The following is a 22898-nucleotide window of genomic DNA, read 5'->3' on the forward strand; positions in this document are numbered from 1 at the left end:
CATTAGTGCGCCAATAGGAGAAAGCTTGATAGGTGTTGAAATTTTAGGCTAGAGGGCATGTTGATGAAAAGCTCCCATGAATTGTCCCGCCTTTGCTCTGCACTAGCTAACTATGCATGAGAAACTCAGAAAGAGAATTCCCAAAAATACAACAAGAAAATACGGTTCAAAAATTGACACTTGGCCAAAAGTACGAACGCGGAATAGATAAAATGTGACAAGCGAAAAATCGACAAGTAGCAACTATTCGCAGCGAGAATCTGAAAAATGGCAACGTCGCTAGAACTGTTCTCGCATAAGGAAAGCTCAGTAGGGTATTTCGGAGGAATATGCACCTGCTAAGGGAAATGATCGAGTATGCGGAATACATAAGCTGAACACCCGAATACATTGCAACATGTGCTTCGTATTTCTATCTTCTACTCATATTCTGACAGTAATATAACTTTTTATTGTAAAAACTATGAAAAAAATCGATTTTTTACAAACGCCTTTAAAAGCAACCTTCGAAATCATTGGATGTTAAACGCCCCAGTGTAGGCAGATGATGCACCAAAATATTGGATCAAAACGACTCAAAAACATCACAATATTCACAGTGAAAATGAATTAATTCTGTTATTTAATTAGGAAAAATCTGAAAAAAATATTTTTTTCCAAGTTTATCTACACATAAATACAAGTGTTTTGTTTACATTTCCCAGTGAAAAAATGAAAATCTTTGAAGTTTTTGACTTTATTTTGAACTGTGTCAGTTTCAACCAAATTATTCTGCTGCTTTTGGCGACAAATTAAGTGAACCGGTTCGATTTTCGGTGTACGTTTTTTACTCAAACCCGATCGAAAGTTGTAATTATTATGCATCCTAATGATAATTTAGGACTAAGCAAAGAAAATTATCGGTGTGTCATTTCGAAATTCGGTCTGTATTCATGGAAAACTGCACTCCAAAATTTTGGATAAAACACGTGGTTTTGTTTACATCTTAGCGAACAGCACCTTGAGAGGAGGGCGATTTGTCCAAAAAATGATGGGGGCATTTTAATCGGTTATTTAAAATTTGATAAATCTTCAGTTTCCCATAAAACAACAATTTACCACAGTTTTCCATCAATTGATAATTCGAATATATAATTTGAACAACCATTAAAATCAATAATGAGGATGTTTCAAGCGTTTTCATCTTGGGGTAAAAGCTTATTTCATTTGATCACTTTTTACAACTTAAGTGATGGATAGCCACCACGAAATTGAATTAGATAGTTATTCGTATTTAAATGAATATCTGGTAATCATTTTAATTAAAATTACAAGGTATTGATTTTAAGAACACATTTGTGTAAAAAGAATCCACTAAAAACTTCGCATATCTTTAAAATTCATCAAAATATAGTCGCTGGCATTTTACCCCGCAAGGGCATTATGGACAGAAGTACCCTAGGCCCATGGGTTGTTACGTTTTTGCTCGATCGAAGTGTGTGTAAAACCGCTAAAACCCACATCCCGGCAATGTTATTCAAACCGTGTGGAGCACATCTCTCAGATTTCCCCTTTTTTTGACAGATTTAAGCTTTTTTGCTCAGATTTAAGCTTTCATCTCCTATGCTCTCAAGGCAAAAAAAGCTTAAATCTGAGGAAAAAAAGCTTTAAAACGAGATTCACCAACACTTACTTAAAAGATGTTGGTCACACGATACTTGGACAAATCCTGTATCGTTGCCACCTCCTGCTAAAACCACGCTCTCAAAGCACTGAGCATGGATGCCAGGTGATGAGGCTAAAAAATCTGGGCAGTTTTGAAAAAAAGTCTGTGATGTATTCGGTTTATTTTCGAGTTGAGAACTATAACTATTCATGAATGATAGGTGAAATACCCATGCATAAAAGCAGGATTTACATTCTAATCTGGCACTTACGGATCAAATCCGATACATGAATATTGATTTCATCACTCTAATTTGGAAATCTGTAAAATCTGGGCACTCTGAGCAAAAATCTGGGCAAAATCTGTGTCTGGCCAATATCTAGACGAAGGGTCAAAAGTCTTGGTTTTACAGACAAATCTGGGCACCTGGCAACCCAGCCACTGGGCTCGCTATACACACATCCCGGCAATGTTATTCAAACCGTGTGGAGCACGTCTCTCAGATTTCCCCTTTTTTTGACAGATTTAAGCTTTTTTGCTCAGATTTAAGCTTTCATCTCCTATGCTCTCAAGGCAAAAAAAAGCTTAAATCTGAGGAAAAAAAGCTTAAAAACGAGATTCACCAACACTTATTTAAAAGATGTTGGTCACACGATACATGGACAAATCCTGTATCGTTGCCGCCTCCTGAACGTTACACGATTTGTGTATGTATCGTGTGACCAACATCCTTTAACTAAGTTTTAGTGAATCTCGTTTTGAAGCTTTTTTTCCTCATATATAAGCTTTTTTTTCCTTGAGAGCATAGGAGATGAAATCTCAAATCAGAGTAAAAAAGCTTACATCTGAACAAACCTACAAACAAACAAGCTTACATCTGAGGCAAAAAGCTTAAATCTGAGAGATGTGCTCCACACGGATTGAATATCGTTGCTGGGATCTGATAAAGCCACAATTCCGGGTATGGAATTTGGGAGTTATCTAATCAATTAAGGTGAATCCATACTTTGGTCAAACTGCGGTGAATCCGTGCACCCGTTATGAATTATAGAAATACATGCAGACGTTATTTATGTATGATGCTCAAACAGAAAAAAAAACTAATGGAGGAAATTAATTCACAATATTTTACAAAAGATTTAAATATTTCTGGGGGGATGTTACCGTTTCTAACGGTAATTCGAGAACTACTAGAAATATTTTCATGAAAAGTGGATTTTATAATGGAAGGTTTCTTTCATAGTTATGTTATAACGTTAGATTATTTATGCTGGCCTGAAAAACATTCTCCAAATCAAACTTAGAAGTTCTACCCTCATGAGTTGATATCAGTTTCAGCACTAAACGCTGAGGTAGGTTTCTGTTGATGAAGTGCTGCATATCGTCTTAATAGGTGTTGCGCAACGAGAAGTAGATGAGTTCCCAATACCAATTCGAACACATACCTCACCCATCAGGTGTGAATGTGATTAGTTTCGGTGAAATGTGCACATAATTTTCGCACATCAATGGATTGTGGGTGGCAGCAAGTGCGACGGGGTTTTCCAAGTGCTAATAAACCAAACTCAAACCCAAACCAACGATAGGTAGTGTCTAATTATAGCTCTCGGTTCGTAGTATACTGACTTGGAGATCGCTGGATGATGCTGTAAGTCTGTTGATGATGGGAAAACGTGTAGATTTCGAAGATTGAGGCAGACGTAGGTGCTCCAGTTTAATGAAAGTCAAAACATTCCCTACTGAATTGCAAAGTCGCTGGATGGAAATTTTTATTTTCAAAATATGTAAAATTTTTCCGGGATAGTTACCTACTATAAACTCATGTGCCAGCTGCAAACCCAATTGAAAACCGAATTGTTTGGTCTATACCAACAGAAGTAACGTGGCTGCAGATATAATTTCTCACTTTTCGATGCGGCGAAGCGCAAGTGTGCGAATGATGGGCAGCCAAAAAGCCAAGCGACTAACTACACAGACCGCCACTGCCATTCGTCAGCTATTTACATAATAATTGCGAATTATATTTCACTGCCATCGTCATCATCATCATCATTCTCATCATCGCCAATGTGAGGAGCTCTTCGCACTGACTGACATCATGGCCCTCACATATGGCTCATAATAACTGGAGCAGCTTGCTCAAGGAACCCTTTCGCCTGAGACTTTGAAGACCGATTTCTAGACGCTAGAATCTTCGGAGCAGTGCCATACCGGTGGCTTAAGACCGACAAGAACCTAGAGATGTCAACCAGTCACAAAACCGTGGTCGGTCACATCTGTGTGTGGTTTTTCGAGAATATGAGATTGTGAAATCCCTATTCCGGTTTTCTAGGCTGCGAGAGTAACATGAGAAATTTGTTTACGACTTACGTGTCGCAGTTTAATCTGGATTGTTTTTTTTTATACTCCTGCGGAATTCGTCAAACAAGATAGGACCGATTCGCATGAAATGGAGATTCTTAGATAAGTTTTGAAAAGTAAAAATGTCCAAAGCTGCTGTCGAAGAATTCAGAAATTTTTATAATTAGATCATTTTCTGAAGTATTGGAAAAATTGTCAATAATCGTTTTACCCCTGAAAGTATACACCATCTCTAACAATTCGAAAAAAGCATGGCAAACGAAAAAGGTGTAAAATCTGGTTTAGTTGAAACGTGGATAAAACAGTTTAAATTTTTTCGTACACAATTCCGTTTTGCGGTGCCTGAACGTCTGATTTTTGGAAACTGTAAATCAAGATCATTCCAGGTAGAATAGAGTTCCAGGTATGGAGCGAAAAAACAGGCTTTTCGCTCCAGTAGCTCAATAAGATATGGTCTCCAACATCCGCTGGACAACGGAATCGTCCGGTAGGGATCGATACACACCGAGTTCCCCTTTCAGCTTGTCCTGACACTGAATGGTTGAACAAATTATCGCTAATTCCTGCTAAAAGTGGTTCTGGTGACTCAATTCAAGTCATACGGCTTCACTTCCCATAGTTGTCCCGTCACTACAGGCATTCGTCGGTTTTCCTGTTATTGCCGTTGCCATTACGGATTAGTTGCTATAAATTGTTCCCCAATGCAATGGGGGGCTTTCTCCCTGTCTGCCTCTGACTTTCTCAAGTAGCTATCTATAGTGGTTTAATAGGAGCGAAAAAATACTGTAATAAACGGCACTTATTCTAACGATCCCTGTCTAGATGGGGTTCGATCGGAAGAGCCGAAGCGTTAAGAACGCCTCAATTACATCGAGTCAATATTTAAATTGAAAATTATTAACATTTAAACTGTTCGGTCCACTATTTATCCTTACTGCATGATGGAATTGAGAACTTCGTCATTTATTCTAAGACAAGATGTTTGGAAACAAGCTTTAGCTGACAATAAGTACCTCCTATCTCCATACTACTTAGTTGTTGCGGTTTTTCTCACAAAGTTCTGTGACTGTTTTGTCGTTTTTAAACCTTCAGCCCTCGATAGCGTATGCAAAGCTGACGTGTAAAATAACATCATTGGTGGTAGTCTTGCACTCATTGTTACAAAAACATCCGATGGTTGTTGGTGGGTTTACTCGAGCCAAAATCGGCCAAGCAGCCTAGACTTGGGTCGACTCTAATGATATCGTTGCTAATCTTAATCTTGTTACAACATCACACGCTGCTGCTGGGGCGCGGCGGTGGTAAGAAAATTGCGGAGAAAAGCTAATTGGGTATTTGGCAACATCTGAACATAATGAGCCAGAGTAGAGAAGAAGTTCACTTGGGGGTTACATTTTTTTTTTCAATTTATGCTAGAAACAAACCTTCTGAATCAAAATTTTATCGATTTTCAAGAATTTTTAAGCAACATCTTTAAATTTTTATTTTTTTTTATATATTTATGACATTTATGACATTTATGACATTTATGACATTTATTACATTTATTACATTTATGATATTTACTACATTTTTGCCATTTATTCCATAAAAACCTTTTTGAGAATATTTGTGGCATATTCGATATTTAGTAATATATAATATTTTTTACATTTATGAGCGTCGATGTGGTCTAGCGGATAGGCTGGCGCGAGTCTGGTTTAGGTATGCCAGGCGTACTGGGTTCGATACTCGGTATCGGCATTTGACGGATTGACTCGTTCTTCCAAAATATATCCTACATCAACAGAATACATTCACTATACTGCCGCTCATAGCAAGTCCGTCCCATTTGCGTTTTCATCATTTTTCAGTTTATCGCTGGAAACACTTTAGTTTTATCTGTAGTTTCAAGAGAAAACTTTGTTTTCATTACTTTGTTCTGATGAACATTGAAAAAAACCTCAAGTTATTTTGTCCCATTGAACAAATGATCGCAAGTCGGTCCCATATGGCATAAATCATAGCAAGTCGGTCCCACAGCCATAAGGGCCCAGCAAATGATTTTCAACAAAATCAAAACAAAAAAATAATCCTTATAAAGCGAAAATCTTTCATTAGCCGTAGCAGTGACAGATTCTGTTGATTATTTTAATAAGAAAAGCATACAAGTGCCGAATTACCGTTGGACTTTTTTACAATATTTCAATGCTGTTTTTCTCAATTCAACAAAAATGCAAATGGGACGGACTTGCTATGAGCAGCAGTATATAACAGTTCATACGAAGTCATGGGGCCCGGGTATGGTGTACGCGTTGGAGTTTTGTCGAACTTAATGATCTAAGAATGCATGTGAGCACATACTTAGACAGAAACTGCGGCGAATCCGTGCACCCATGGTAGATAACCAACATACAACTTCAAGAATTATTTAACCCTCATCCGTTCCTGATTTTTTTCCTCATAGTCCCTGGAGTGTCAATTTGACATTCTTCGCTTAAAATTTATAACTTTGAGCTTCTATAATCATTTTTTGTTTTTTCAAAAAAATACATCTACCTACCTATAGACACATTTTTATGTCAGTAAATATGTTTCTGACATTTTAAACAGTTAAATTAACTTGCGTCCTCGCAATTCAACTTCTAAAATAAAAAAAATAAAAAAACATCCCTTACTAAAACTAACCCGAGTCAAAAATTTTCTCAAAAAAAACTGCTTTAGTGTCAATGAAAGCTGAAGTTAAAAGCAATGAATGAATATTAAAAAAAAATCCACATTTTTCAAAATATTGGCTAACAAAAATTTGAAAAAGTAGTGTAAAAATGTAGTTTTCATTTCACCTCTTGTAAAAAATGTTTAAAAGATGTAAAAATTGTTTTAAAAATACGGCTACAAAACTCATGGTATTTTCAACATTTTGCAGTCGTTAGATTTTGGATTCGTAAAAAATTGAATCTACTGCAGTTTTACAAAGTTAATCATATCACGGTAATTTTTTGAAATTTGTTTTTTTTTTGTAATCTTTCCTGAGTTTGCACTCTGTTTTCAGTGAATTTTCACTTATGAGACCTATTAAAAGTATATTCAAAGGAAAGCAAATTCAATTGAAATTCATATGAAATAATGCTGTGATGTGCCCCAAACATATGCAAAGTATAATTTTTTTTTCGATTTTCCATCGTGAAGCTTTCAACTTCAGCTTTCATGAACTCATTAGCAATAACTTTTTGAGTAAAGGATATTTTTTCAGATTTTTTATTTTCGAAATTGAATTGCGAGGATGCAAGTGAGTATATCTGTATAAAATGTTCGGAACATTTTATACTGACATTAAAAATTTTCTTTTGGTGTATTTAAAAAAAATGATAGCAGTGGAAACGATTTAGAACTTTTTTCTTTCAGGAGTGTCAAATTGACACTCAAGGTCTGCATAGGGAGTTTTTTTCTGGGTTTTCGTAGAGCGTCCATAAAAAAAACTAATAATGCAAAATGATAGATTTCATCAATTTATTAGGGGCCCCCGAAGAAATTGTTTTGTATTGTTGCGCCTGAAAAAAATAACAAGCCTTAAAACTTCTATTGGTTTCATATTGACACTCAAGAGCTGATACGGGTTAAATGAAAAATATGACACTAAAAGAAGACAACGCACGTTTGAGGATTTGAATGTTTTCCACACAAATATCCGTCCAATTGAGAAGGAAATTGCCTGTTGCTTGGTGATGAATCTAAAACATTTTTTGACTGCGTCAACCGGCTAGAATCCACTGTTTCAGATTATTCAACAAAATTTTGGGCTACTTTAATCAAATTTTTCAAACTTAAGGCGGATTATGTGAAAAAAACTATTTCCCTTTTAACGGAGAAATTTTTGTATCTCTATCTAGTGCATGCACAATATTCAAAATTCGTAGATTGTTAGTTGGTACACTTGATTTGTTTATCTGAAAATTAAATGAAAAAATATTAACTGAGTGAGCTAAGTGGCTCAAATGGCCCCTGTTTAAAATTTAAGAAAACGCTCGAACTTCTATAAAAATGTAGAACTTTTCCTACTCGGTAGACTCTTGAATTTTCAAATTTTTTCACTCCGTGGCACAGTTGTTCAAAATAAAAAAAAATTTGGAAACAATTATTAAAAAGCTTTTTTGTTAAAGATTATGGGCGGAAAGTTGAAAAAAATATGAAATTGAATTTATTTTCAACTTTTGCTATTTCTTCTATAATTACCAAAACGGGGTTTGAGCTTTATACTGTAAAATTGAATACTTTTTAAATTATTTATGAATATTTTTGTCAAAATTAACTATGGGCTCCGAATTTCGCCTAGGTTAGTTGTATCAAAACTTAAACTGATGTTTTATGATGAAGTTGCATATATATCGAAGTAAACAATGCTTGGTTTCCTCTGTATAAATATTTTAAAATTATCATTTTTGAACCAAATAGCGTTGAACTCAAAGAAATCGTATCTAAAATATAGCAAAAACTAGCAGCTGATTTTAAGATATGTTTTTGATGAGGTTTTCACTTATCCAACGGTATATAATTTACTCGATAATTACGATCGGCAGCGCATGCTATATTTTTGCTGCCGAAATATAAATAGAGTAAATCGAATAATTTTTATCCTCAAGTTTTAGGTTGTCAATCAAGCGAAACTTTATTAGTTCATGATATTGAGGATGTTTTTCATCCTAAATCTTTACAATAGAATATAGTTTATCAGTTCGGTGTAGACATTTATGAATTTTTGAAAATAAAGATGCCTTTTTTAATTGATTGGAGTAAACAATTAAAAATCCTATTTTTTATTTTTGTTTTTCAGTTGTCGTTCTTGTTTGTTTCATGGAAGGTGTATAAAAAGTCCTAGAAAATATATAATTACATCATAACGTTCCTTGAATATTGGAGATTCGATTCCAACATAAAAAAAATGGTTGACTTGAAAAATGGATTTTTTTCCAGCTTTTTGGGAATTTGAACCACTGTGCGTGGGAAAGTTCACCAAACACAAGACGTTTTTAAATTGGCGTTTAAATGATAAATTCAAATTTCAGCCACATTTTCCATTGAGGTGATTCATTTTTAAAAGGCACTATAAAAGCGTAGTAGTTTTCCCATTTTTTTTTCGCTGAAAAATTCACGGAAGTTTATTCTTGTGATTACATTCGACTTCAATTTGACTAAAAACTTTATAGTTCAGAAAACAATTTTTCATCAAAAGTTGCATAACCACATGGGCCAAAAACCTAATTTCAGTAATTTTTCAGTTGCAAAAATTGAATATATTTGTCCCGCCTTTAGACGGGGTTCAAATTTTTACTTTTCTACATAACATAGAATCTGTTATTTTTTTTTCAATAATAAACTCCAGTATAGTGGTTAGATTTAGACCTAACTGTCAAAAGCTATTTTAAATCGAAAAATACGTGAACAAAGAATTTCGAACGCTTCCTAAATTATAATTTAAAAAAAGGGTAAGATTCCAGTTTTTTTCATGTTTTGAAGCTTGAGCGTAGATGTAGCTTTTGTAGCTTCGAAAACTTCTTGTCAAATAGTTGTCATTTATTAATATGGAATGTTTGATTACGAATTTTGAAACATCCTACGAAAAAAAGATAGCTGAAATAATGGTTGGATATTTAAAGTGTAAATAAAATTCTATTTTTAATTTCATTTTTAAAAACAAATTTAAAAACAGACATGTATAACATAGAGAGGCAATAGCATTTTTTCAAATATTTCCTCGTCATAGTATATCATTGCCTGTTTAACATGATTTGAACAGAAAAATTTAAAACTTTTAAATAAAGGGTATTTTTTTTCGTTATAACTTTGAAATAAATTTCAATTCTAAATTTATTGATAAACTTTTAATAGCAAGTCCCGATTTTGACAAAAAGCATCTCAAAACACCTTTCAATTCCTAATACAATAAAAGTTATTTGAAAATTTAAAAAAAAAAATAATTAAAGAATCACAAAAGTAGTAAAAATATGCACATAACAAAAGCCCTACCTCAAATTTTTCACCAACTATTCGATTAATAAAAATTAGTATAGATGGAACGAGTACAGTTTTACTAACTGGTAAAAAATACTCCCAGGAACATGCAAATACGGAAGTGAGCGCAAACGAGGCCATTTTCCTACCACACAAAAAATATCAACTTTCCTAATGAAGGTATTTACTTTGGAAGATTTTAAATGGAAAAATAAATTACATGTATTTTGAGCCAATCAAAGCAATGATCATAACAACATTTTTTATAGCTGCCAATTTTTTTTAAGTTGCTCATCAAGTGTTTGGTTAAAAATATTTTTGGAATCGAAGGAAAATCATGAAGCCAATATAAAATTCAAAATATTGTAACAAAACTTTCTTTTTAGATTAAAAAGGAATAGATGAATATGAAAACAAAATATATTGGCTGGTAAACGGTGGATAATGTGCAACACGAGACCCTTGGTGGTCATATCACCTCTTATTCACAACTCCTATCTCTACCTCCCCGCGGTACCGGCTGGGGTGCGAGTAACCTAAGCGGAGATCGGGTACCCAACCCCGGTGGATGCTTTGGTCGCATGCAGACTGAGAAGGTGGCCGCACGCGTCTGTTCCCCAGGTCAGGGGCGGCGTGCAACAACAACCGAGCGTCTGTTCTCCAGGTCAGGGGCGGCTCAAACAGCGTCTGTCTTGCAGCAAGCGGCTGAATTTATGAAATGCGGCTCCCGCCAGCTAAGTCCAAGATGGCAGCCCCATCGCGGGATAGGGACTTTAGGCTAACAACCTACTGCTCCTGATACCTTATATTGTTACAGAAACTGAGAGAAGAAATAACCGAATTGGAACTTTGGCAACGACTTTTAGCATGAAAACACGGACTAGAATTGGAACTTGGAATGTTTTGACCCTTGCCCAGCCAGGAAAGCTGGCTCAACTTGCTAGAGAAGCTAGCCGCCTCAAGCTAGAGATATTGGGACTGAGCGAAGTCCGTTGGCCTAACACTGGAGAACACAAGACACAGTCCGGGCAAGTACTGCTTTACTCTGGCATACGAGGAGAACATGCTACTCGGGAACGAGGAGTTGGTTTCCTGTTAAGCCCGCAGGCCCATGCGGCCCTCATAAGATGGGAACCGATAAACGAAAGAATAATCGTAGCCAGATTCAGAACACGGGTTAGAAACCTTACAATGGTCCAGTGTTATGCGCCAACTGACGTTGCCGACTTGCAGGAGAAAGAGCAGTTTTACAGTCAACTGAACAGCGTGGTGGAGAGAATTCCGAAGGGTGACATTCAAATCCATTTGGGCGACTTCAACGCAAAGATTGGCTCTGACAATCAAGACCTTGAGCGCATCATGGGGCGCCATGGCCTAGGACAGATGAGCGAAAACGGAGAGCTGTTTGTAGAATTTTGTGGCAACAACAACATGGTGATCGGCGGATCGCTCTTCCCCCATCGACCAGCACATAAGGTCACTTGGGTATCCCGAGATGGCCGAACAGAAAATCAAATTGACCACATCTGCATCAGCCGAAAATGGAGAAGGAGCCTTCTTGATGTCCGCAACAAACGAAGCGCAGACATTGCATCTGACCATCACCTCGTACTTGGCGAGATACGACTGAGAGTTGCGCGTGTCCAACGGCGCGAGGAGAAAGTCGGGTGTCGATACGACGTCCGCCGGTTGGAGAATCCAGAGGTGAAAAGGGCATACGTTGAACAGCTAGAATCCCGAGCCTCGGAGCTGCCGACAGACGGAACAGTCGAAGAACAGTGGTGTGGAATCAAGAATGCCTTTATCACGACGAGCCATGGTACTCTCGGTAAAGTTTGTGGAAGAAGAAGTGAATGGATGTCGGATGAAACTTGGAGGATGGTCGATGATCGGAGAAAGGCGAAAGTCGGAATTGAGCTGGCATGTACCGGGTCAGCCAAAGCAGCCGCCCGCTTACGATATGCGGAGCTGGAAAAGGCAGTTAAACGAGCTTGTAGACGAGACAAGAGAGCCTGGACAAACTCCCTAGCCGAAGAGGGGGAAAGAGCCGCCGCCAATGGAGATATCCGATTACTTTATGAAATTTCTCGCCGCCTCAGTGGTGCAAGGACTAATGCAAGAATGCCGCTAAAAGACCGAGCAGGTCAGTTATTGACCGATCGAACAGATCAGCTCAGACGGTGGACTGAGCACTTCGAACAACTCTTTCGAGTCACGAATAGCGATGGCCAACAGAATCTGCAGCTCGAAGCGCCAACAGTAAGTCGCATAAATGGCGTCAACTCGGAAGCGCCTTCGCTGGCTGAAATAGAAGCGGCAATCAAAAACATGAAATCCAACAAAGCACCTGGGATCGATTGCATCCCTGCTGAAATGCTGAAAGCCGACCCTGCCCTATCAGCACAAATGTTGCACCGTCTTTTCGCTGACATCTGGGATACTGCAACATTCCCGGCCGACTGGATGCAGGGTATCCTCGTAAAGGTCCCGAAGAAAGGAGACCTGACAGAGTGCGGTAACTGGCGAGGCATAACGTTGATCTGTACAACCCTCAAAGTACTCTGCAAAGTGATTCTGAACAGGATCCAGGAGAAAATAGACGCTACACTCCGACGGCAACAAGCTGGATTCCGATCCGGACGATCATGTGTGGACCACATCACTACGCTACGAATCATACTGGAACAAATCAACGAATTCCAGGACTCTCTTCTGCTGGTGTTCGTTGATTTCGAAAAAGCATTCGACCGACTTAACCATGAAAACATCTGGGCGGCTCTAAGGCGACGAGGGGTCCCAGAGAAACTAGTCCATCTCATCGAAGCACAATACGAGGCATTTTCGTGCAAGGTCTTGCACGACGGTATCTTGTCCGAACCAATCCCGGTAACTGCTGGAGTGAGACAAGGATGTATTCTATCACCGCTACTTTTTCTAATCGTAATGGATGAGATTCTGATTGGATCGATTGACTGTGCACCGAACCGAGGATTGCCGTGGAATCCTTCAACAATGGAGCAAATGAACGACCTTGACCTGGCTGACGATATTGTTTTGCTCGCCCAAACACAACCAGATATGCAGAGCAAACTCGACGACCTCACCGAAAGTTCCAAGGCAGTAGGTCTCAAAGTCAATGTCGGAAAGACCAAGTCGATGGAGATCAACACAGGAAATCCCTCCAGTTTCATGGTAGCTGGGCAACAAGTTGAGAAAGTGGAGTGCTTCCAGTATCTTGGTAGCCAGATAACGCCTGATGGTGGTACCAGAAAAGACATCGAAACCCGGATCAGAAAGGTCCGATTTGCTCTGGCGGTCAGGCCAGATCTCTCTACGAACGAAAATCAGAATCTTCAACTCAAACGTCAAATCCGTATTGCTGTACGGGTGCGAAACTTGGTGCACATATGCGGTAACGACGCGAAAACTGCAAGTATTTGTAAACCGCTGCCTGCGGAATATCATCCGCGCTTGGTGGCCTGGCAACTGGATCTCGAATGAGGAACTACATCGCCGGTGTCATCAAAAGGCGCTAGAAATCGAGATTCGGGAACGTAAGTGGAGATGGATTGGGCATACGCTGCGAAGAGATGAAGACGAGATTTGCAGAGAGGCGCTAGATTGGAATCCAGAAGGTCATCGAAGAAGAGGCAGACCCAGAAATTCGTGGCGGCGAAGCCTAGCCGCTGAAATCCGAACAGTCGACGAGAATCTTGACTGGGACCAGGTGAAGACGCTGGCTCCGGATCGTCAACAGTGGAGGTCTTTTACCACGGCCCTATGCACCGGAGGATCGGCGCGGGATCATTAAGTAAGTAAAACAAAATATAAAAGAATATCGATTTTAGAATCATAACCCAGATTTTGAATTCACAATCAGGCATCACTGTAAAATTAGTTATGAAACTCAAAAATGAATGAAATCATGAAATTTCATGTATTCGTAATTCAAAACTCATATTTTAAATTTTGGTTTCGCACTCAGCTTGGTTTTTGAATTCACACCAATCATATCGTCAATATTGTTTCCAGATCATTCAAACAACGAAAATTTAAAGTTATAATCTTATTTTGAATTTGATAAAAAAGTAGATTATAAAAATTTCAATTGATAACGACTCTAAATTAAAGAACAATATTAACTATACAAGATAACAGTATTTTTATGCAGGTGTTTCGATAGCAGGCTTTGAAAAATTTTGGTATCATGAATTCGAATATTTCGTCAGATTTTGGATATAATTTTCAGTGTTGGTGCTATGAAACATGATTTGTTTTTAAACATTACTTAGTTTTACTGAAATCAGTCATTAATTGATGAAAAACCACATAAAAACCTATTTTGGACCTTTTCACTATCCTTTATCTAATGAAGAGATTTTACCTATATATTCTTGTTTCAGACATGCAATGCTTTAGAAATAAATGAAATGTCATTTTTAGAAAATTTCATTGAAAAGAATATAACGGTTTTCGAAAATCACTAAAGAACGTTTTAAAAAATTGTATCTTAAAGATTTGAATTTATTTAACAACTTTGTTAAAAAATGCAGCACGTTTCGTATTCAAAACTGGCTAAATTACACTTTGGTTTTTGGTTTGTCAAATTTCTGGATTTTTAAAGAAGTGAAAAAAAAAACAAATTTCATTCCATTTTCTTGAAATTTTAAATTATTCTCAGCCATCGAGAAAGCTAATTATTGATTCAAAACCTTTAGTTTCAAAATCTTTGTAACATTTTACAGTTTTTAAAAAGTACGAATGAAAAAAATTATTTTATACATATTTTCAAATGTTAGCCTTTGATGTCTGATTATAATATTAGGAATAAGCATATTTGTCTTCAGCACTCCCAAATCAATCAAAATAAGCTGTTATTTTTTTTCACTTCGAAAAAACGTGAATTTTGACTTGTGCTATCCGAAATTTATTCTTCTTTTTTTTAATTGTTCTAAAATGTTGGAAAATCAAGAAATATTAAAACAATTTTTCGCCTTATTTAAACATTCTTTAAGATAATTATTTACTTTTCGAAACACAGGGGGTTGAATTTTATTCAATTCGTTTCAGATTAAATGAGGTTAGGATGAGAGCATGAAATTTAATAGCAAACCAATGAAAGTAGAGCTCCAAAATCTCCAGAGTTCAGAATCATATTTCATTATTTTATATCAGATCTAAGATGAGATTTTGAAATAAAATTCTTCGTCACAATTTTCAATAATAAATGAATTTCAGGATGAATCAAAACAACACGATTCCAATTTGCGCAATACTATTCAGCAGAATATAACAAAACAATAGAACATATAAGAGTTTTGAAAAATCCATAGCAATAGTTATCAAAATCTGATCTCAAATGTTTGTTTTCAGAACATTGCAAAATGAGAATCATTAAAATTTCGTTGTGTTAACCTCGCGCTGATATGAAAAAGCTTAGGAAAAAACAGATAATTGAAAACTATCTTAGAATGGTCTTCTATTCAACAACATGTATATTATTTTCATTTATAAAATGACATTTACACCCACAAATCAGCCTCTGTGCCAATGGCGGCATCATTGGTACAAGGCATCATTGGTACAAGAAGATAACGCGACCGGTGCTGATTCGATTTGCTCCCACCGGCATTAAACTCCCAAGTTAACCAAATTGCGTATGTCTGAAAGAAACAAAATAAAAACGAATTCACGTCCCTCCCTATCACATCACAAGACGAAGAAGGATAGATAAATACCGGCCAAAACCAGCCAGCCAGCGAACCGAGCACTGTGCGTGTGTAGCAAAAGCTACAACAAAAATATTCCTTCAATTCAATTCGCCGGCAAACAACCACGGCCAAGCTGTGCGTGTGTATGTAGTAAAAGCAACAAAAAAAACATTGCTTCAATTCATTCTACCGGCAAACAACTACCGGCTAAGCTATGCGTGTGTAGCAAAAGCAACAACAAAAATATTTCTTCCAACCAACGGCCAAGCTGCCCGGCTTTGGCAGCTGTGTATATGCAGCGTGTGTATGTAATAGCAGGCAATAAGCAAAGCACAGTTCTCATTCAATTGGTTTCCCGTTCCTTCACTCCCGTTCCGTTTCCCGTTTCCATCGCAAGACAAAGGAATGCATTGAAAGAAGGCCAAACGCCGGGAAGCCGCCGTTGTGCGTTTTTTTGTGATTGATCGATGACAGAAAGCCTATGACAAATATCCCTCGTCCTACATGAAGCTCGAATAGTACACTGGTTAAAATGCCGGACTGGCAAGACGAGACGATTGAATTGGTAACTTGAGTTCGATTCTCACTACGGCGCTGTGGTTTTAATTTTTATTTTCTTGTTTCGGGGATGAATTATCCAATAGGAAGGAAATCCCATAAAATGTTTTTCTTGTTTCGCTTGAATGTAGTGGTCATCATTTTGGTTGGGAGCCGAGTCCTTATGCCAGTTACGGTTTTTCAAACATACCGTCTTCGGCACAGTGCACATTTCAGAGCATTATCGGCACAGAGATTTGCTAAAAAGGCATTGGATTTTTGCAACCTCTTCTATGGGTGTATATAGAAAATGGGTGAAAAAGGTTCAACTTCTTCTCTTATTGTGAAATTTTAAAAATATGTACCGTAAAACGGGGTAGCATTGATCACCGGAGTAACTTTGATCGACATGAAATTTTTCCAGATAATCATCAAAAACTAAGTCTACTGTTAAAATAACTCAAAACTTTTTTCTTCGTTTAAAAACCTAGAAGTTGAGTTTCAAATTGGGAAAAACTTGGATTGTTTTTGAAAACATGAAATGTAAGTAAAAATTTTATTTCAAAATCTTGAGATATCTATTTTTTGAAGGCTCGCAAATAAACATCCTTCCTGATGAAATCAAAGCGTTTAGAAGCAAACAGGTTGATTTATGTGAGAGTTTAACTTTTTTCCTTAGTAAATGTATAGATTTGGTGTAGTTTTTATTTTAGTTTGAGGTAACATTTTGATATTAAAAAAAATAGGGACATTTTCCAAGAGTAAGCCCGTCTAGGACAAAAGGCTAAAAACCCTATCAAACGGTAAAGTTTGAAGACCAAAATAAAAGGGGAATTGATGTTCGACCTTAACACATTTAGGACCGCGATGTTGTTGTTTTTTTTGGACCGCGAAGAAATTTAAACCAAGATACACAGAAATTTAGATGGTGTTTTGTATCCTTTATGATAAAAAAAACTCGTTAAAACCGTCAATACAGAGGCTGATCAATGTTACTCCAAAGCATCAAATCCTAAACAGAGACGAAATCGATTTTTAAAACAAATTTAAAGTAGTCTTATTGATATCTGCAACCTTGTTTTACTTTCACAGGAGTCCAGTACTGATTTTAAAAATATGAAACATGCCACATTCCCCATATGATTTTTTTCACGGTCATTTTCACTCGAACTGTAAACCGGGCTTTAAGTTCGAAAGTTCCCAAAAACGTCGACTAAGTAGCATGAAAAAAATCTTATATTTACCGAGCCATGCGTTTGGATGTATGCAGTACCGAAGCATAAATATAGGGTTTGGCAATGTATTTTGTGTAATTCGAGGTTTCACTTATCCGAGGTGGTCCTCAACTATCTCGGGTTATCGGGGTTCTACTGTATTTTAAACACTTTATAAACGTTGTCAGTTATTGATTGAGTCATTTTTGTTAGTCATTCATTAGCCTCATAAACCATATTCGAATGAAAGTTGTTTTGTACTGAGGAACATAAACATTCGTTAACGAATTTTGTATTAACATCAATCCAAACGATTCCGTAGGTTTTTAGAGAGATTCGACGAAGAGTAATTAAAATCCGTTCAAATTCTTCTCAGTTTGTTTTGAGTAAATCTCACACTACGGAATAAAGATAGTTAAAAAGTTACTGCTCAAAGGTTCAGAACAGTTTAAAACAAATTTCTTTTCCCATGTTTCCTACTTCAATTTTTGAAAACTCATATAAATTAATACAGTGAATTCTTGATTCCATATAGATGGACGGAAACGAAGTTTTCCCATGCAGTCTGTTGGAAACAATTAAGAATATCCTTCAACTCACGTGGCTGGCTGCTCCCTATTCCAATCTAATTCATTCAACTCTCTTCCATTATCCATCCATCCATCTATTCCATCCCATTATTAGATACCTAGATGTTTCTTTGTTGAATTTCATAATCTGCTTTATTTTTCTCACTCCCACTCTCGTTGCTTCTTACCATGTAGATAATGTAGAAAGGAGCGCATAGAAAAATAAAGCAAACTAACCGCTTCCTTCCACACAACTCTTTGTGTTTCGGTTCATGTTTTGAACCACACTCTCAGAATATAATTAAATTTTGAAAATTTTCCCTTTTTTATTTGGTAGCTTTAAACGCAAAACGGAAGAAGTGGGTTCTTATTTCCATATGGTGCTGCTTCTTGTTTTTTTTAATTTTTTTTTCCTGATCACCTCACAGGAGAACCGTGGGCAAATAATCGATTCTGCAACATCCTTTCATTGGAAAGCGTACTGCTTGAGCATCTTTTGAAGAATATTGAAGTGTTCCTTCTTTGCGAGTCAAGAACCCTTTTGCGGTACCTGAGGGTTCTTTTTCATCTTTCCATCAGCACTTGCCAATCATCGGCATCATCTTCGAGCAGGAACAGGTGTTGAACCATCTTGGAAAACCACACAACGTAACAATTTTTTTATTCTGTTATCGCCAACAACTGGTCAGAATTCATTCTGACCGGTCGGTTGAACTTAAACGATTTCTCTAATTACCATCAATCAGCATTAATAAAGGATGCACACTTTTTGGTGGATCAGCTTTTCCAAGAACGCTTCAGTGAAATCGAGGAAACTTTTTAAGGGTAATGACGACGACACGGTTGCATTTGCACCAATAAAATCACCAGCCGTTGCACTTTAGTAGACACTTGAGGGAACAAAAACTTCCCCAATTGCGTTCACTTAAATCAAATGAGAAACGCCAAACTTGCACTTTAAACTTTAGCAGAACAAAAAAAACGAACTGGGCCGCGACATTCATCGGCGCATAGTTGCTGCAGCCCTCAAACACCCCAAGAGAGAATAATATCTGCAGAATATGGGCTAGATTTTAACTTCGTGCACTGGATCTAAGATATTCAATTATCACCGGGTGCAGTTTGGGGGGAGGGCCAGCACGGCACTGGCACTGGGAGGGTCACTTCTCTTAACAAATTCCAAACTAGAGCACTGGATCAGCACAAAGTTGCAAAAATGACTCCCGGGGAGAACAACGACCCACAGAAACGCGAAAGAATTCCGGGTCTAGTTGGAGATGATGGCGCTTGTCTTGGCTCCCTCTTCTTCCCCACTTCTCCACGTAACACCGAAAACTCTAACAGCAAAAGACAGCAGAAAAAAAATCCGCGACCGATCGCAAAACGCAGATAGAGCTCCTCCGACTTTTCAAACTCGTTTAAACGCGAAACTGTTAAAGTTTCCCCAACCACGAACACTCGACAACTAACTGGCTTAATTCTCGCGCAAAAACCGAATCCGTGAATCAACACACTGCTGTCTCTGCCTGTGCCGTCGTACAGAAGAAGGTGAACACTGGCATCACCACGGGACCAGGCCAGGCCAACCGACCCACCGCAACAGAATGACTGAACAACGATGGATGAACTCTCCAGGCACCTCCGGATCTCTCTCATCAACCACCCATTCATGCACACCTACCCTGAGTTGGAGTCAAAGCCGGAGCATATCGATCGCGCGCGGTCTTGAAACTAGTTTTTTTTCTTCCCTGCTTCGGACTTCTTCAATTGCATTTTTTTAAACGTAGAAAAAAAAATCAACCGGCACACACCGCACCGGCTGGAAATGAATTTTGTTATTTTTACCTTTTCGCTTTTTCTCTCTTCGCGTAGAATGCCCAAAGAACCCGGGACGGTGATGGCGTCGTCGACGTCGACGACGTTGGGCACCTGGGAAAACTAAGTGACCGAATCGACGACCGACGCTCGAGTTCACCTGAAATGCCGGCTTTCCTGCCGTTGGTACCTGGTCAGGTAGCTCGCAGGTAACTCACATCGGTGGAGGTGACTTCAAACTTCCAACCAGGTGACCACTCTTGGAAACTTGCATCGTTGTGAGCTTGGTTGGTGCCACACGTATGTGTATATCTCTCGTTTAATGGTTTGTTTTGGATTTAAGCCGGTGATAGCGGACACTGGACTGAGGGTTGAGGGTGGTTCTAAATCAGTTTTTAAAAAATTAAAACCGATATCAAATTTCAGAATTCGTTCAATAATTCCGTTATGAGGGAACAATCAAAATTCTCTTACATTATATTGAGCCTTCACGAAGCAGACCCAATTTCTATACGGTAGAGTACAGGGGATCGTGTAATCGATGAACCCCGGGTGTTTAAGTGCGCAAAATGTAGCAACAAAAGAGAGAATATCCCCTTCTCGATCAAATCAGAAAAAATATAGTTTTTGTTAATACTTATTTTGACGGCTACATCGGTGAATATAATATTTTTTGAGAAAAAAACTTTGAAAAATAGATAAATCGTAGATGAGAAAAAGATTTTAAAAAGTGTTGAAAATGAACAATGGTTGGTTTTAGTTAGGAAGCTGTTCATCACATATCCATTTTTTGTTCAACACAAATAAACTGTTTTGAAGAGGTAAAAACAGACAAAGTTGAATCTTCTACCACAGAAAGAAGAAGAGGGTCTAAAATTATATCAGAGAAACATTTCCTATGCGCAAATACGCATAGCAAGGAAAATAAATCGCAAAAAGCTCCAAACTTGTCATTTTCAGCTTTGGCATTTTTGTTTCAGTTTTGATCAGAATTACTCCATACTTGATGCAATTTTTCATTGAAACTTTTTTGAGGTTTTCAAATTATTTTAGCACCACTCTAGTGGAAAACAAATGGAATATCTTAGTGTAATGCCTTTTAAACATTCAAATGAGTTACATGAGGTTTGAATCTAAATATTCGCGATTTATTTATCATTTTTCAGAAATACGGATCCTAAAAGTCGATTTTCGCAAAAAAGAAAAAAAAGAAATTTTTGAAATAAAACCAAGTTTTTAACGTTTTGGTAATTTCTTTGACATTTGGTATCCCGAATGACTTGGAAATGGGGATTTGGGATACCAAATGACTTAGATAGACCTTTGATAGAAATAAGAACTTCTACCAACCCGATTTCCTGTTTCCCGATTTCCTTTGGTGATTTTTAAGGGTAGCCTATAGCCTCATTAACTAATTATGTTATTTTTTGTTTTTTAATATTCAAAATATAATAAAAACTTTTCACTTACTATAGGAGAGCACGATCAATATTGAGATGTAGTGTTTTTGGACATACCTGAAATATAAAAAAAAAACATAATTTATTATTGAATCACTAGAATTTTTGTTTTATTTCGTAAGTAAATAAAAGATTAATAAATTATTCATGTAATACTAATTGATTTTGTACTAATTTTGTTTCCCTACATCCATAGAAGTGGTTGCAAAAATCCAATGTCTATTTAGCAAATCTCTGTGCCGAAAATGCGCTGAAAAGTATACTGTAGGGGAGGAGCGGGCTATATGCGCCTATTAAGCAGAACACTGATTTAATCAAATATCACGTCAAATATGTGTACAAAAACTATAAACACGTGTGCAGGCATCTGTTTTCTATACAATGGAGTAATTTTTATGTTAAAATTTTCTTCTGTATCCAAGAAAACGATTTTATTGTAAGTGTTGTTTAATATGACGCCTATTTATGTTTTGAACAAAATTTCTGTTTTTTGGGCAATATTTCCGTATAATTTCATTGAAACTGCTAGAAAGTAATAATTTCCGTACGACAAAGCTGAAGTTTTATAAAAATCTATGTATATTATAATTTTGTGGAATAAACAAAAGTTAGGGTTGCCATAGTATGGAGGCAGTTCATCCATGAGAAAAACTTTATCAAATCTGTCTTTATATCTTCAATTCATTAAGATGTCATTCAGAGCTTAGATTTGAAGGTTCAGTGATAAAAATCATTTATTTATTCTATTTATCCTGTTATTTTAGGATGGAGGCATTTTACAAACATGATGGGGGCATTCAAAAACACTCTATTATTCCACTAAATAATCATTATTAAACGTCCACAAAAGCTGAAATATGTTTAATTTAAGTTCATTTGACTAAGAAACAAAAACCATCCTAGTTTTTGTTTTAAGCTTCTTTACGTATAATTTTTAAAAGTCGAAATATTACATCAAAATGTATCAAAACCTTGTATGATTTTTTTAAATTTTTTTGAGTTTATAAATTCATAAAATTCTTTCTTGCCTTATGTTCTAAGCGTATCACCCTCAAAATGCATTGGTCAGATAAGCTGTCTAGTCAGCCATTTCATCAAACAGCCGTAGGGTCATTTAACCCGATAGGCCCATTTAGGAAACCTTTCCCCTACCAAAGATGATATGATTGGAAACGCATTACTGGCATTAAGACCAGTGATGCCACATTAAAAGCGGTATTTTCAACACAGCCCTGGCAAGTCCTGCTTTACTCTGGCATGCGAGAAGAACGCGCTACTCGAGAACGAGGAGTTGGTTTCCTCTTAAGCTCGCTGGTCCATGCCACCCTCATTAGCAGGGAACCGATAAACGAATGAATAATCGTAGCCAGAATAACCCAAACAACCAGAAGTCGTATTTTATTTTACAGATTATATCATATAGAATGATATTTAAACTCATTTTTGTATATCTGTGCCTACAATGTGCGGCCCATGCATATTATTTATCGTATTTGAATGCATTGCATGATTTTATTACGACAAGAAGAGAGACTCGTATTTATGTACACATGAACTTGACCTTTGTGTACGACAATTCGCAAAAAATCCGTGTAACG

At 37.1% G+C, this 22898-nt stretch overlaps 1 protein-coding gene across 5 annotated transcripts in view; it reads right to left on the reverse strand.

Annotated features, from left to right (window-relative positions):
- The window catches only part of LOC129757316 (FH1/FH2 domain-containing protein 1), a 411337-nt gene that overhangs the window by 314701 nt on the left and 73738 nt on the right, over window positions 1–22898 (reverse strand). The window contains exon 1 of one of the 5 annotated variants that reach the window (XM_055754500.1): window positions 18762–19630. The exons of the other annotated variants lie outside the window; for them this stretch is intronic. The gene's annotated coding sequence lies outside the window, so the exon portion shown is untranslated. Of the gene's footprint in view, window positions 1–18761; window positions 19631–22898 lie in introns of those variants that run through there. 5 annotated transcript variants of the gene reach the window in all.

Source organism: Uranotaenia lowii, chromosome 3 (assembly GCF_029784155.1).
Source record: "Uranotaenia lowii strain MFRU-FL chromosome 3, ASM2978415v1, whole genome shotgun sequence".
In the NCBI taxonomy this organism is placed as follows: domain Eukaryota; kingdom Metazoa; phylum Arthropoda; class Insecta; order Diptera; family Culicidae; genus Uranotaenia; species Uranotaenia lowii.